This window comes from Cupressus sempervirens, chromosome 4, assembly GCF_028749045.1.
Source record: "Cupressus sempervirens isolate cs-2001-9-10 chromosome 4, ASM2874904v1, whole genome shotgun sequence".
In the NCBI taxonomy this organism is placed as follows: Eukaryota; Viridiplantae; Streptophyta; class Pinopsida; order Cupressales; family Cupressaceae; genus Cupressus; species Cupressus sempervirens.
The window spans coordinates 216,114,376-216,128,984 of record NC_143121.1 but is presented as its reverse complement, the minus strand read 5'-3'; positions in this window follow the sequence as shown (position 1 = coordinate 216,128,984).

The window sequence follows — 14,609 nt, the reverse complement described above, 5'->3', positions numbered from 1 at the left end:
TATCTCTCTCATCATTCATCGTAGGATCAAACTATCTACTATGTTAGCTCTAAGTGGTCACTTATACTCTATTCCAAAGTTTTTCCTATCTTGTTGACTCTTCAAACATTTTAAGGAACACTGAACTAAATTGACCCTAAGAGTCATTAAATGCTATAAGGTAGCGATCTTTGACGGGGCATATATCAGAGCTTGTGCGAGATATGGATGTAATTATGGGTGCTACAAGATCATGTTGTTGAAACTTAAAATAAATTATCTCTCATTTGGGAGATTGGATTTTATGTTGATTTTGTGGCCCCACCTCGGTGATGATGAAACTTGCAGTATTAGTCAATACAAAGTTGTCAACTGGTGAATCTCTCTAATCACTTGTCATAGGATCAAACTGTTTATTTTGTTAGCTCTGATTGGTCAGATAAACCCTAGTCCCAAGCTTGTCCCATTTTGTTGACCACTCAAATGATCTCAAGCATGCCAAACTGAATTGACCCCAAGATTCATTAGATGCCATAGAGAAACAATCTTTGATGGGGCATATCTCGAAGCTTGTGCAAGGTATGGATACAATTTTGGGTGCTACAGGATCATGTTGCCGACACCTACAATAAATCCTCTCTCTTTTTGGAGATTGGATTCTATTTTTATTTTTGAGTTCCATCTCAAGTGATGCTAAAATTTGTAGTGTTGGCCAGTACAAATTTGTTAACTTGTGAATCTCTCTAACCATTCGTCATCGGATTGAACTATCTATTCTACTAACTCTGAGTGGCTAGGTAAAACCTAGTCCCAAGCTCATCCCATCTTGTTGACCACTTGAACATTCTTGAGCACGTCAAACTAAATTGACCCTAAGAGTCACTAAATTCCATAGGGCAGCGATCTTTGACAGGCCATATATCAAAACTCGTACAAGGTATGGATGTGATTCCAACTACTACATGATTGTGTTGTCAACACCTCTAATAACCTCTCTTTCTTTTTGGAAATTTTTTTTAAAAAAATTTTGTAGCCCCATCTCAAGTGATGTTGAAAATTATAATGTTGGTTAGTATAAAGTTGCCAACTGGTGAATCTCTCCAACCATTCATCATGGGATCAAACTGTCTATTCTATTATCTCCAAGAGACCTGGTAAACCCTAGTCCCAAGCTCATCCCATCCTGTTGACCGTTTGAATGTCCTCGGGCATTTCAAATCGAATTGACCCTAAGATTCATTAAATTTCATAGGGCAATGATCTCTGATGGGCATATATCAGAGCTCATGCAAGTTATGGATGTAGGGTAAAATCACAAACCTGTGTCACCCTTTTACAAAGGAAAAGGCTAACAAAAGTATAATTGTTCACCTTAAATGACATAAATTTTGTATTATTATTTAGAATTTGAAAATTAAGTAAACTAATGAAATGTGTAGAAATGGATGAAGTTTTGTATTATAATTTTTAATAATTATTTAGAAAAAGAAATGATATAATTTACTATTTTTAAAAACAACTTTTTAGTTGCCAAAAAATGCTAGAAATTAAGGGTCTAGTTCCCACCACAAAACTAAATAGAAATAAACTTATTTCCCTTTAATCTTAGATTATGTTATAGATAATATATATAGCTAGAACAATCAAAAATAAAAATTGGCTTTAAACCTATATTTTCTCTTTTATAACAATTCAAATTTCAACTTATTCAAATCGATAGTTTTCATCTCCCACCACATTTTTCAAAATAAATATATTCCAACCAAATTAAAAATTATAGATTCTTGAAGAGGACTATCTGCTCTAGAATGTCATATAATTTTTGAATTTTTTTGATATGATATAATTTTTTTTTTTCTTCTCAAAATTAACATCTTCTCGAGTTTTAAAATATGTACTTGTAGATTTTTTTATTATAATATACTATATCTAATTAAAACACTATGAAATCTATATGAGAATATTCTTGACTTTGAGCTCTATAAAATGGTGTTTATATTTTATTAAAAAAATGTCATCAAAAATACTAAGAGTTATTAAAACATTAGTTTTCTAAAATAATTTTATTTCTTTAGTAATTGGATACTAACTACTATAAAACATACATTTAATATAAATTTTCAATTGAAAAAGTGTAAGACCATATATAACTTAGAATAAATTTATCAAGATCATATGTTTGAAAAAAATTGATTTTTAGATAAAAATACTCAAATTCAGTCATTCTGATAAGTTAACCTAAAAGATGACACAACTTTGTATTTTCACCCTATAATTCTAGGTGCTACAAGATCATTTCATTGACACCTACAATAACATCTCTCTCTTTTTAGAGATTGGAATCTATATTAATTTTGTGGCCCCATCTCAGGTGATGTTGAGATGTGTAGTGTTAACTAGTACAAAGTTGCCAACTAGTGAATCTCTCTAATCATTCGTTGTGGAATCAAATTTTCTATTTTGTTAGCTCTAGGTGGCTGGGTAAACCCTAGCTCCAATCTCATCCTATCCCATTGACTACTTGAATATTCTCAGTCACACCAAACCAAATTGATCCTACGGGTCATTAAATACCATAGCAAAGCAATCTTTGATAGGGCATATCTCGAAGCTCGTATGAGGTATAGATGAAAATATAGGTACTATAGGATTGCATTACCAACACCTACAATAAACTCTCTCTTTGGAGATTGGATTCTATTTTGATTTTTCAGCCTCATCTCAAGTGATCCTGAAACTTGTAGTGTTGGCCAATACAAAGTCACCAACTAGTGAATCTCTCTAATCATTCTTTGTGGGATTGAACTAGTGGGATTGAACTATCTATTATGTTAGCTCTGAGTGGCTAGATAAGCCCTAGTCCAAAGATCATCCCATCCCATTGACTGCTCAAATATTCTTAGGCACACTGAACCAAATTAACCCTAAGAATCATTAAATGTCATAGGGTATCGATCTTTGATGGGACATATCTTGGAGCTCACGTGAAGTATGCATGTAATTATAGGTGTTACAGGATTATGTTGGTGACACATATAATAACCTCTCTCTCTTTTTGGAGATTGTATTCCTGTTTGATTTTGTGGTCCCATCTCGACTAGTGTTGAAACTTGTAGTGTTGGCCAATATAAAGTTCCCAACTGGTGAGTCTCTCTAACTGTTCATCATGGGATCGAACTATATGTTTTGTTAGCTCTAGATGGTTGGGTGAACCCTATTCCTAAGATCATCTCTTCTCATTGACCACTCAAACATTCTTGAGCATGCTAAACTGAATTGACCCTAAGAATCATTTTATGCCATAGGGAAACAATCTTTGAAAGGAAATGTCTCGAAGCTCATGCGAGGTATGTATGTAATTATAGATGCTATAGGATCATGTTGTTGACACCTATAATAAACTCTTTCTCTTTTTGGATATTAGATTCTATTTTGATTTTGTGGCCCCATCTTAGGTGATGCTAAAACTTATAGTGTTGGCCAATACAAAATCACCAACTGGTGAATTTCTCTAACCATTCATAGTGGGATCAAACTATTTGTTTATTAGCTCCAAATGGCTAGGTAAACCCTAATCTCAAGCTTTTCCTATACCATTGACCACTCGAACATTTTTGGGCACACTAAACTAGATTGAACCTAAGAGTCATTAAATGCTATAGGATAGTAATCTTTGACAGGGCATATCTCAGAACTCCTGCAAGGTATGGATGCAATTTTGGGTGCTATAGGATCATGTTTCTAACACTTACAATAACCTCTCTCACATTTTGGAGATTGAATTGCATTTTGATTTTGCAGCCCCATCTTAGGTGATGTTGAAACTTGTAGTGTTGGCCAGTACAAAATTGCCAACTGGAGAATCTCTCTAACCATTCATTGTGGGATCAAATTGTCTATTATGTTAGCTCTGGGTGGCTAGGTAAACTCTTTTCCTAAGCTCTTCCTATCCCATTGACCACCCTTAAACTCTTTTCCTAAGTTCTTCCTATCCCATTGACCACCCAAACATTCTTAGGCATGCCAAACTGAATTGACCCTAAGAGTCATTAAATGCCATAGGGCAACAATCTTTGATGCAGCATATCTTGGAGCTTGTGCGAGGTATGGATGCAATTCCAAGTACTACACAATTGTGTTTTTGACACCTACAATAAACTCCCTCTTTTGGGAGATTGGATTCAATTTTGATTTTGTGGCCTCATCTCAAGTGATGTTCAAACTTAAAGTGTTGGCCAATACAAAGTCGCGAACTGGGGAATCTCTCTAACCATTCATCGTGAGATTAAACTATTTGTTCTATTAGCTCTAAGTAGCTAGGTAAACACTAGTCCCAAGCTTGTCTCATCCTATTGACCACTTGAATGTTCTCAAGCATGCCGAACCAAATTAACCCTAAGAGTCATTAAATGCCATAGGCAATGATCTTTGATGGGGCATATCTCAAAGCTTGTGCAAGGTATGGATACTATAGGACTGTGTTTCTAACACCTACAATAACCTCTCTCTCTTTTTGGATATTGGATTTTATTTTGATTTTGTGGCCCAATATCAGGTGATGTTGAAACTTGTAATGTTGGCTAGTATAAAGTCACCAACTGGTGAATCTCTCTAACCATTTGTCATGGGATAGAACTATCTATTTTGTTGGCTCCAAGTGGCTAGGTAAACCCTTGTCCCAATCTCAACCCATCCCATTGATTGCTCGAATGTTCTCAAGCATGTCAAACCAAATTGACCCTAAGAGTCACTAAATTCCATAGGGTATCTTAGAGATCGTGTGAGGTATGGATGTAATTCTAAGTGCTACATGATTATATTTTTGACACCTATAATAATCTCTCTCTTCTTGGAGATTGGATTGCATTTTGATTTTGTGGCCCCATCTGGGGTGATGCTAACACTTATGGTGCAGGGAACCTAGGTGGCAACTTGATATGTCATCTCATCAAATGATAAAGGCTCATGATATAAATTAAAGGTGTGATCATACACCTCATTTTGAACATGTTATTTTGTTATGGCAATAAGGTAATCCTTGTTTGTCAAGTCAAGGAAATTGAGGTCACCTATAAATCCAAGTTGTCATAGTCCTAAAGATATTTACTTTTTTCTTATTTTGTTAATAATTTGACTCAAGATGTGTTTTGAGAGTCATTATACCTTATATAGTTCCATTTACAAAAGACCACTTGGTTAAGTTCTAGGAAGAGTTAGTGGAAAAATTGCATTTTGCAATAAAAGTTGTTGACAACTTTTTGACAATCTTAGCAATTTTTTGGAAAATATTGAAACCTATCTTGTAACAAATCAAACCAAATAGTAATTGGTAGGAATGGATTTGAAATGATGAAAATACTCTCTATGAAGTTAGAGGAGGCATAAGGTGTACATTCAGCAAATTTTTAATACTAAATAAGTGGATTTTCTTAGAAATTAGCTATTGTATAGGCTTGTACAAATTGGGAGGCCAAAACTAGTTGAATATTTTGAAACAAAAATTGTTTAGATTACAGTATATTTTATTTTAGGTTGATTGATTAAATTTCAATTAAGTTACAGCATTTTCTTTCTAAGTAGGTTTCAAGCAAGATGTGGCCCCAACTTGCATTTCTATGGTTGGTTTTCAAATAGCCTTCTACGAATTTCAAGGTTAGGGTAGGTAGATTAAGATTCCTAAGCTTCATAATTTTTTCAGATGATCTAAGGGGTTGATGAACATGCCCTAGTGTGAAAATATGGTGTTCATAGTCCTTAAAATGTTGATTTTGTAGAAAAGGCTTGGAGTTGGGTTATGAAATTTGGAAAACAAGCATTTCATGCTATAAAAGGTGTAATAAGACTCTTTGTAATATTAAATCAATCATAAGAACCCATTCTTGCATATTCCAAGTGTTCCAAGCTTGATTTAGCTAATTAGGCCTATGAAGCTTGCGTAGGTTCAGGAGTGCTAGAGTGGTTTGGGGAGTTGAAGCTTTGGGGTTTTGTGTGACTTCAAAAAGGGTACCCAAATACCTTTTTTTTCTAGGTTCACTAGAGAAAAACAAAGTTTTTATCCCAAAACCACAAAAAGGGCTACAAGGACAATTAGGCCTATTGAGAGTAATTTTGAAAAATACATGTTAGGAGAGTAAACCAGTTATTGGAACCTCATCATTAGGTGTTCCTTGAAGTGTCTACGGTCTTAGTTTGAAGAAAAAAGTTGATTAGGATCCATTTCTCAAATTTTCTCATTTTTTCCTTACTACTTCCCAAGTCTTGTATAGGGAAAGTGATCAAGTAGGTTTGTGAAGTTGGGTAGACATTTTTTATTGTTGTAACTAGGTTGTAAAGAGTCTTTGAAGACACTTAGGAAGGTTGGAAAGATAGGTTATCTTAAAAGTGTTCTTGTTGGGAATCCACTAGCTGTTGGTGTGAGCCCACAAGAAAAACAAGATATATATTATGATAACCAATAATGTCATACATGAACAAACATATAATATATTATGATAACCAATAATGCCATAAGTCTAATAATGCCATGCATCAAATATATGTCATAGATCAAATATAAAAATGTCATATATACATCAAATATATGTCAAATATGTCTACTAACATAAAATCTAAGATATATGTCCACTATTGCCTATACATGTGTGTCTATCCCTATATCTTCTCCTTCCCATGAGGAGAAGGAAACAAATCTCTAGAGATCTTTTATCGTTACATGGAGGGAGATGATGGGTATGATGGGGTCTTCCCTACATGCTCACTCATCCTCTTGTTTAGGCTCCTCTCTAACTAGAGCTGATACAGACAAAGTATATATGAATCAATAATTATTATATATTAAAATAAAATATATGGACACAAAAATTTAATTATTTTCTTATCACCATCAAATAGCCACTTTGTACATCCACCTCAAAGGCTTGTAGACGATCAAGAGTAACAAGGCCCTACAATAATTCAATCAATATAATCACTTGATCATACTCATAAATACCATTTGAAATTTCAATACTAACTATTATAAATAAAACCTAAAACTATGAAAAATCTTTCATACCATGTTCAATGGCACTAAATTAGCCATCATGGAAACAACTCCATGATCAATGGACTAGCGAAGATGAGGAGGAGTCTCAGATGTAAACAACTACAAATCATATAATACAATTTATATGTAACATGAAATATGAAACAAATATAATTAATTGAATTAAATTAACATGAAACAAATGTACCTCTATGAAGATTATATCATGCCTAGGCTTAGAGTCCCTTGTCAGTATCGATGATCTAGTAAAGAACTAATACATATGGATAAAAAAAATTGTCAATCGTTCATATGATTACTTAATAAATATATGTATTAATTTAAATCATTAAATTAATACATACCTCTTGACTCATTGATGGGACATAAAATGAGGTCAAGGAATCTATACTAGCATCATCAACACTCTTACCTTGAATTTTGAACAATGTCAAGATATCCTAATGAATTAGTCATTCATTGTACATACAAAATGTGATCAAATTAGTTTATTATAATTGTAATTAAAATCTGTGTGTCAATGCCAAATGTGTCACTCAAGAATTCATTAGTGACTAGCCCATCATCCATAGTGTCTCCATGACTGCCAAAAATGCAAAAGGATCCACATGATGTGCACATGTGACCACAACGTAAAGAAGAATCCTCTTCAACTAATGGACCATCACAATGAATGAGGGTCTCTGTCAAAGTATTGATAGTCCCTAGAGTACTAGTCTCTACATGTTCCTTCACACCTGAATGAATAATAACATACTCACCATGTGGCTTCACAATAGGTTCCCTAACTGTATTAGGGTCACGACATGCCCCCAACCTCTCAAATGATGACCCCCCACCTCTACCCTAAGAATCTAACATATCAAAATAATTGGAGATCTCCCCAAAGACAAATTCACAATATAATTTATTTAAGAAATACATTGGAACCTCGTGATTATCGCAAGGAGGGGCATCAAATACCATCCACCATCTATCCCAAAAGTTATTTATAATATCATCATGTATGCACCAATGGATGGGGAACCTTTTAGTTACATAATTAACAGTGTCTTGTTCTCTAGGCTTTTTAAATGCACATATGCTACCTTTTTCTATGTCCTTTTTTTCTTACATCTTTATAGGATAATTTTTTTTCATAATATCTTTTTATTCTTCTCTCTTAACACACCAAATATCCAACTAACCACTAACAGAAGTTACATGGCTCATAATGGACTCAAGGAGGGATGCCAATTATGTTTTCATAGGATTAGTTTTCCTGAAAGCTTTCAACCTACCAATGATTGCTTCTAATTTATTTTTCCCTCTTTCTATTTCATTCATTATATTTTCTTGGGTGTTAGGAGGAGGTCTTTCAATTGGTGGAGGTTACGAAATTTCTTGCTCTTCTTGTGGAGTGTTTTGATTTTGATCTTATAGAGGGTTTTCATTTTGATTTTTTGGATTAGGTTGGAGATTTGGTGGTTGATTATTCAAATTTCTTGATAAGAAACAAATTTAATTTTAAATAAATAAACAAATTTGAAGAAAAACTAAAAAAAATGCAAAACAATGCAAAAAGAAGAGTAGAAAACATACTTGACGATCTTAATCTTGATCTCTAGCAACAAGGAGGCATTTTGAGGAAGAGAGTGAGAAAATTCTTCAAATTCCACAAGCTATGTGTGCATTTTTGAGGGGAAAGAAGAAACCAACACAAAGAAATAAGGGAAAATGGAAGGGGTCATGGGTTTGCACCCCATTTATAGAGTTTTTAAAAATTGTGCACGTGCTTTGGCTTGTGCATCTCAAACCAAAGTACATGTGCACTTTTAGAAATTTTGAAATTTTAGTTGTGTCATCTTTTGGCACCACAACTTGGTGCATTCACCCAAGGAGAGGTCTTAGTTGTATAGATAAGGATTTGTTTGTTTCGGGGTGCGCGATCATGGACATGTTTAGTACAGTGTCCTAATGATGTGGTTCAATGTGTAGCATGTAAGTCAAAGATGTACATAAGTTGTACTTGATTTGTTAAGAGTAGTATAGAGATAAAGTGCTTGGAAAAATATTTCTAATGTTTTTATTGTATCTTTCATCTGATATGTAATAAAGAGATGCACAGTCAAACAATGACATAGGACAATCAGAGTGATGTTAGTAGATGCACAAGCCCTAGTATCGCACCTGTGAAGTTTTATATAGACTGTGAGCTGACAATTTTATTGTAATTGTAGTTAATTAATTATCTTATTATAATTAATTGGGAAAGCCTTAAGGCCAACTCAAGAAATTATTTTAAAGATATGGTATAAAGGAAATATTTTGTCCTTGTGTGTAATGTGTTGTAATAGTTGTATGAAGTACGTAGTGTGAAAAGGAGCAGAGTATTTACTGAACGTGAGTAAGCAATCCAAGGGATTATTGGATATGATTTTTGTGATCTAGTTACAAGATCAAAAGGATAAAACATCTAGTTGATAGGATAGACAAAGGAAGTACTATTCATTTTCATTATCTTGTAAGGAATAATATAGACATCATTTGGATAGTGGATTCATTGTTCTTAAACTTGAAGTTCTTTGGGTAGTGGGTCCAGCTATCCTCCACAACTCCTAATAGGGTTGGAATCTCCTAATAGGGATTCAAAGTCTCCTAACAAGAACTAATATGTACTAAATTTTATTATAGACTCCTAACAGGGTCCATCCTCTAACGAGAAATATTTATTTTAGTGCATCATCTTTTGGGTACCATCCCCATCAGGGTTTACCCTCTAATCAAGGGTTTCCCTAGTTAACATATCTAGTTTTATTATGAATGAGTATCTTGTTGTGGTTTCTTATTATATTTCTTATATGGTTAAAGCTTTATAAGGTTGATAATTCTTATATTAGTTAGATAACTAATTCAGCGCCGCCCCCCCCCCCCCCCCCCCCCCCCTCAGTTATAGTGGTGGACTACATATTCTAACAATTGGTATCAGAGCATTAGGTCCTTGATGGATAAGCTTATTACCTTTGGGAGATCAATGGAAAATCTTTTTAGAAAGGATAGTCCTAGATTTGATGGATTCAACTATGGCAATTGGAAGGAGAAGATGGAGACTCATCTGTTGTGTATGGGTCTGAGTTATTGGCTCTTGAAAAAAGGTTAAAAGACAATTGTAAAAGAAGAGAAGATTGAAGAATGTAGTGAAGCAAAGAAAGATCTATTCATGTCCAACATGAGAGCTAGAGAATATTTACTATCAACTTTTCTAGAGAATTAATACAATTAGGTAAAGTCACTTGAAACATCTCATAAAATTTGGAAAGCATTAGAATCTATTTTTGAGGGAGAAAAATATACGAAAAGAGTAAGATTGAGGAACTGGATATGTGCATTTCAAGATGCTAACATGATGGAAGATGAATCAGTAATAAGTTATGTTGGTAGGATACCATAGATTGTTGCAGGAATCAAGACATATGTGGGAAAAAGGAAGAAGATCTTGAAAACCTTGACACCTCAATTTAGAGAAGTAGCTTAGATGATTCAAATACTTATACCATGCACTACAGAGTTTGTCAAGGAAACATTGCTTGGAAGATTAGAAGTAATAGAAGTAGGTTTGAGATGGTCAGGAGAACTAACAAGAGTCGAGACAACTTTCAATACTTTAAATGTTTGGCCAAGTATGTTTAGAAGCACAAGCACACATGGAGATTTTGCTAGTAGGAGTAGAACCAGATATAATGAAGACAAGAAGATTGAAGAAGTTATATCACTTATTGTAAGAAGAGAAAAAAATAGTGAGAATATCTTTAAATGTTGGACATGTAATGAGTTTGGTCATTATGCATCTAAATGTCCTAAAAGAGAGAGAAATTATAAGGGAAATTTTAATCCTAGAAGAGATAGAAATTGTTTGTATGCTAATGAAGATGAGGAATCTAATGAAAGAGCTCAAAGTGAAAGTGATGATGAGCTAGGATTTATAGCAATTAAGGAAGATGATCTTGATAGAGAAATTAGAGAAGAAAAGTCTCTTGTTTTTCAAATTGAAAAGAAATCTAATTGGGTAATATATAATGGTTGTTCACATCACATGACTAGAGATATGAATAAGTTTGTTAAATTTAAAACCTATGATGGTGGAATTGTTAGTGTTGGTAACAATGCAGCTTGTCATATTACAAGGATTGGATCCATTACTTTAGATGGAAGAACTAACATTGATTATATTTATTTTGTTGATGGATTGAAGCATAATTTTTTAAGTGTTGGATAGTTGGTGGACAAAGGCTATCAAATAAAATTCATAGAAAAAACTTGCACTATCAAGGATAAGGATGGTAAGATGATTGGAACTAGAACTAGGTCCAAAGGCAATGTATTTTAGTTGAATGCCCCTAAAATGACTTGTTTGGTTGCTAAACTGGGTAACAATTGGTTATGGCATAGGAGATTCTATCATATAAACTTTGATAATATTGTAAAGGTTAGTAGAACATTTGTAGTTAGAGATATGCCTAAGATAATAAAGCCTACAAATGTGGTTTGCATAGAATGTATTTTGGCAAAGCGGAAGAAGGTATCTTTTCCAAGAAAGAAGTTCACAGCCATAGAGAAGTTGGAAATTGCTCAATAGATTGAGTGGTCCCTCTAGAACAAGAGGATTCAATGGTGAAAGGTATTTCATGATTTTTGTTGATGATTTCACTAGAATGATGTGGGTAACATTTCTTAAAGAGACGTCTAAAGCTTTTGAGAAGTTTAAGATATTTAAGAATGAAGTTGAAAATGAATTTGGTGTTAAGAAAACGTGTTTGAGATCAGATAGAGGATAATTCACCTCTAGAGAGTTTAACATGTTTTGTGAAGAGAATGGAATCAAAAGGCAATTACCTTCACCTAGGACACCTGAACAAAATGTGATTGTAGAAAGAAGAGACAGATCAATAGTCGAGGCATCAAGAGCAATAAATTGGAATGTCTTAATGGGAAGAGTGCTTCTGAGAGGGGGGTAACACTTGAGATTTTAGTGACCCAGAAACTCTCCAGGAATAAGAAGGTAAAACTGAGGTGGGGATGATACCCACAAAATTACTACAACAATTGATTTCAGCCACTTCTGATGGTTTGCCTTGTTAAAGGCTACAACACACTATTAAATGTGACCCTGTTAAAGGATTTCTACACCCTGTTAGGAGTGTGCCTTGTTAGAGGACTTAAGAACATTCAACTTAGAATGCCACCCTATTAAAGGATTTACATAAGGTTGTTAAACCTACCCAAATCCATGGGATTTCTAATTTCCTAATACAATTATGAGAGAGTGTTAGAATAATGCACCTAATCTAATGCAATCTCTGATGCTAATCTCAGGTACTTGATCTACTCTACTATCACTGATCTCTACTAGATCTGATCTGCTGATTGTGTTCCTTATTTTGTTCTAATCAACAAGATGTATAAATGTTGTCCTCTCCTCTAAATCTTTGACACCAATGTTCTGCAACAACCTTAATAGGCTCTTCTTTTCCTTCTTCTCACAATTCCTCTGTTGCTTCTCTCTATTCAATGGCATCAAGACTCCCTTATAAAGATTAGTGGTTCGTTATGCATCCTTGATTCAAGTGTTCCCGCTCGAACCCTTGAAATTCACCTATTGGCTGCATGCAGTTTCCAATTTTTTTCTTTGTTGCATGTGGATTGCATAGGTGACTGAGAAGATTCGATCTTATCCTGTCATGAGTCATACATAACCATTTTACATCTTGGCTTGCGATTGTAAAAACTTTCATGTTGATCCTGCATTGCTCTACACATGAAGTAATACTAATGCTCGACACCATCTATTCTGCATTGCTCGGCATCTACTGTAGTTCATGTGTAACTCGGCACCCATTAGTTTTCTACATTGCTCGGCTTCTATTGATTCTTGAATTACTTGGCTCATATAGGATTACTGTTTCACTTAGCAGCTATTGAATTTTGAGTCACTCGGCACATGTTGAATTCTATATAGCTCGGCATATACTGTAATGTGTTGTGCTCGACAACAACTGTAGTTTTATCAGCACTATCTCTGACTTGGCACATAAAGAAATTCTAGCTTGGCTTCCATTGTGTACTTGGCATGTGCAGTGAGGATGGTTAAGTGTGTTGACACTCATTTGTCAATCTTACTTATTTGATCAACAATCTCCCCCTTTGACATGAGTGTCAAAAACAATTACTAATCATTCATGATCCAATCCTTGTGTGTCCATTCTTCACTTACAAAATTTCAAGAAGATATTGTGAACAACAATATACCTTATGACTCCCCCTGAGTTGATTATGCTTTATCATGTCATGAATTCTAATATCTTGTGCCATTGTGCCTGATGTTCTCTATTTCTATCCTTTTCTTGCCTTTTGATCCTATTTGTTCTCTATTTGATGGCCCTGTCTCCATGTGATTACCAAAATTTGCATGTCCCTTGACTCTTGTATTGCTATTTGTAGTCAATCAACTTCAAGCTGAACAAAATTTCAAAATTTGGCAATTGAATTGTGCTCCCCCTTAATATATCTCCTACATTATCTCCCCCTTTTTGATACTTATGTCAAAGGGTTCTAAACAGTAATGCCATGCTTGACCAAAAATGCTTTATTTACCTCAAGGAGAATTTTGAGAGCTGCATCCCAGTTATTCAATGCAATATCCAATGACTTGTGTTGGATTGCAAGCTATGCTACTAGATCAAAAATTCCTTCATGTGTAGAAATATTTGGGTCCTTCTTGAGGATTGTTTCTGCATACATTTGCTCCTTGTGTAAGACTTCTAAATGGGGAGTGATAGACACTTGCATTTGCATCAGCTTTTCTTTAATAGTGGCCTTTTCTACTGATAATGCAGCTAATTCCCTCTAAATGTGAAGCATTTGAGTAAAATATTTCTCACTTTGTGTAGGATTTGAGGGTAGTTGCATACTGAAGAGCTTGAGTTTTCTCTCAAGGTTCAAAATTTTCTTATTTATTTATTGTCTGAACCTAGAAAAATCACACAAGTTGCTATAAAGGGAAAAGATATTCCCTAATACAATCTTTAAATTATCTAGTTTCTTGGCTAGGTCAACCTATCCCAAAATAATATTATTAGCTATCTTTTCATTGACCTTTCCTAGAAACTTCTTTTCTGACCATTCCATGAGTTTTACATTAGTATCATGGTCTTCATTGTTCACTTGGTCAACTATATCAGATAGTTGCTCAAGGATTGGCCTGCTTGAATCTGGAGGTTGTAGGTTGAAGGTATCCATGAATATATCTTTGATCGCATTCATTGTCTACTTGTATTTGTATTCTTTCCTCAATGCCTCTTGTCTCCTTCTCTTGTCCAATGCACTTTGTATTTCATTCATCTTTTCCTCAGTTAAAGTGCTTGAATCATAATAGGGTATTTGAATGTCTTCATCATGCTTAGGAATACCATAATGAATGGTCTTGGCTACCCTAGTAGAACTTGAGCTTGGTGTAATGACTTGTACAGTCAACATGTCAGTACTCGGCTTTTAAACAGGTTTGGTAGGAGTATTTGTTTTTGGAAATTCAACCAAAGTTTGTATTGCT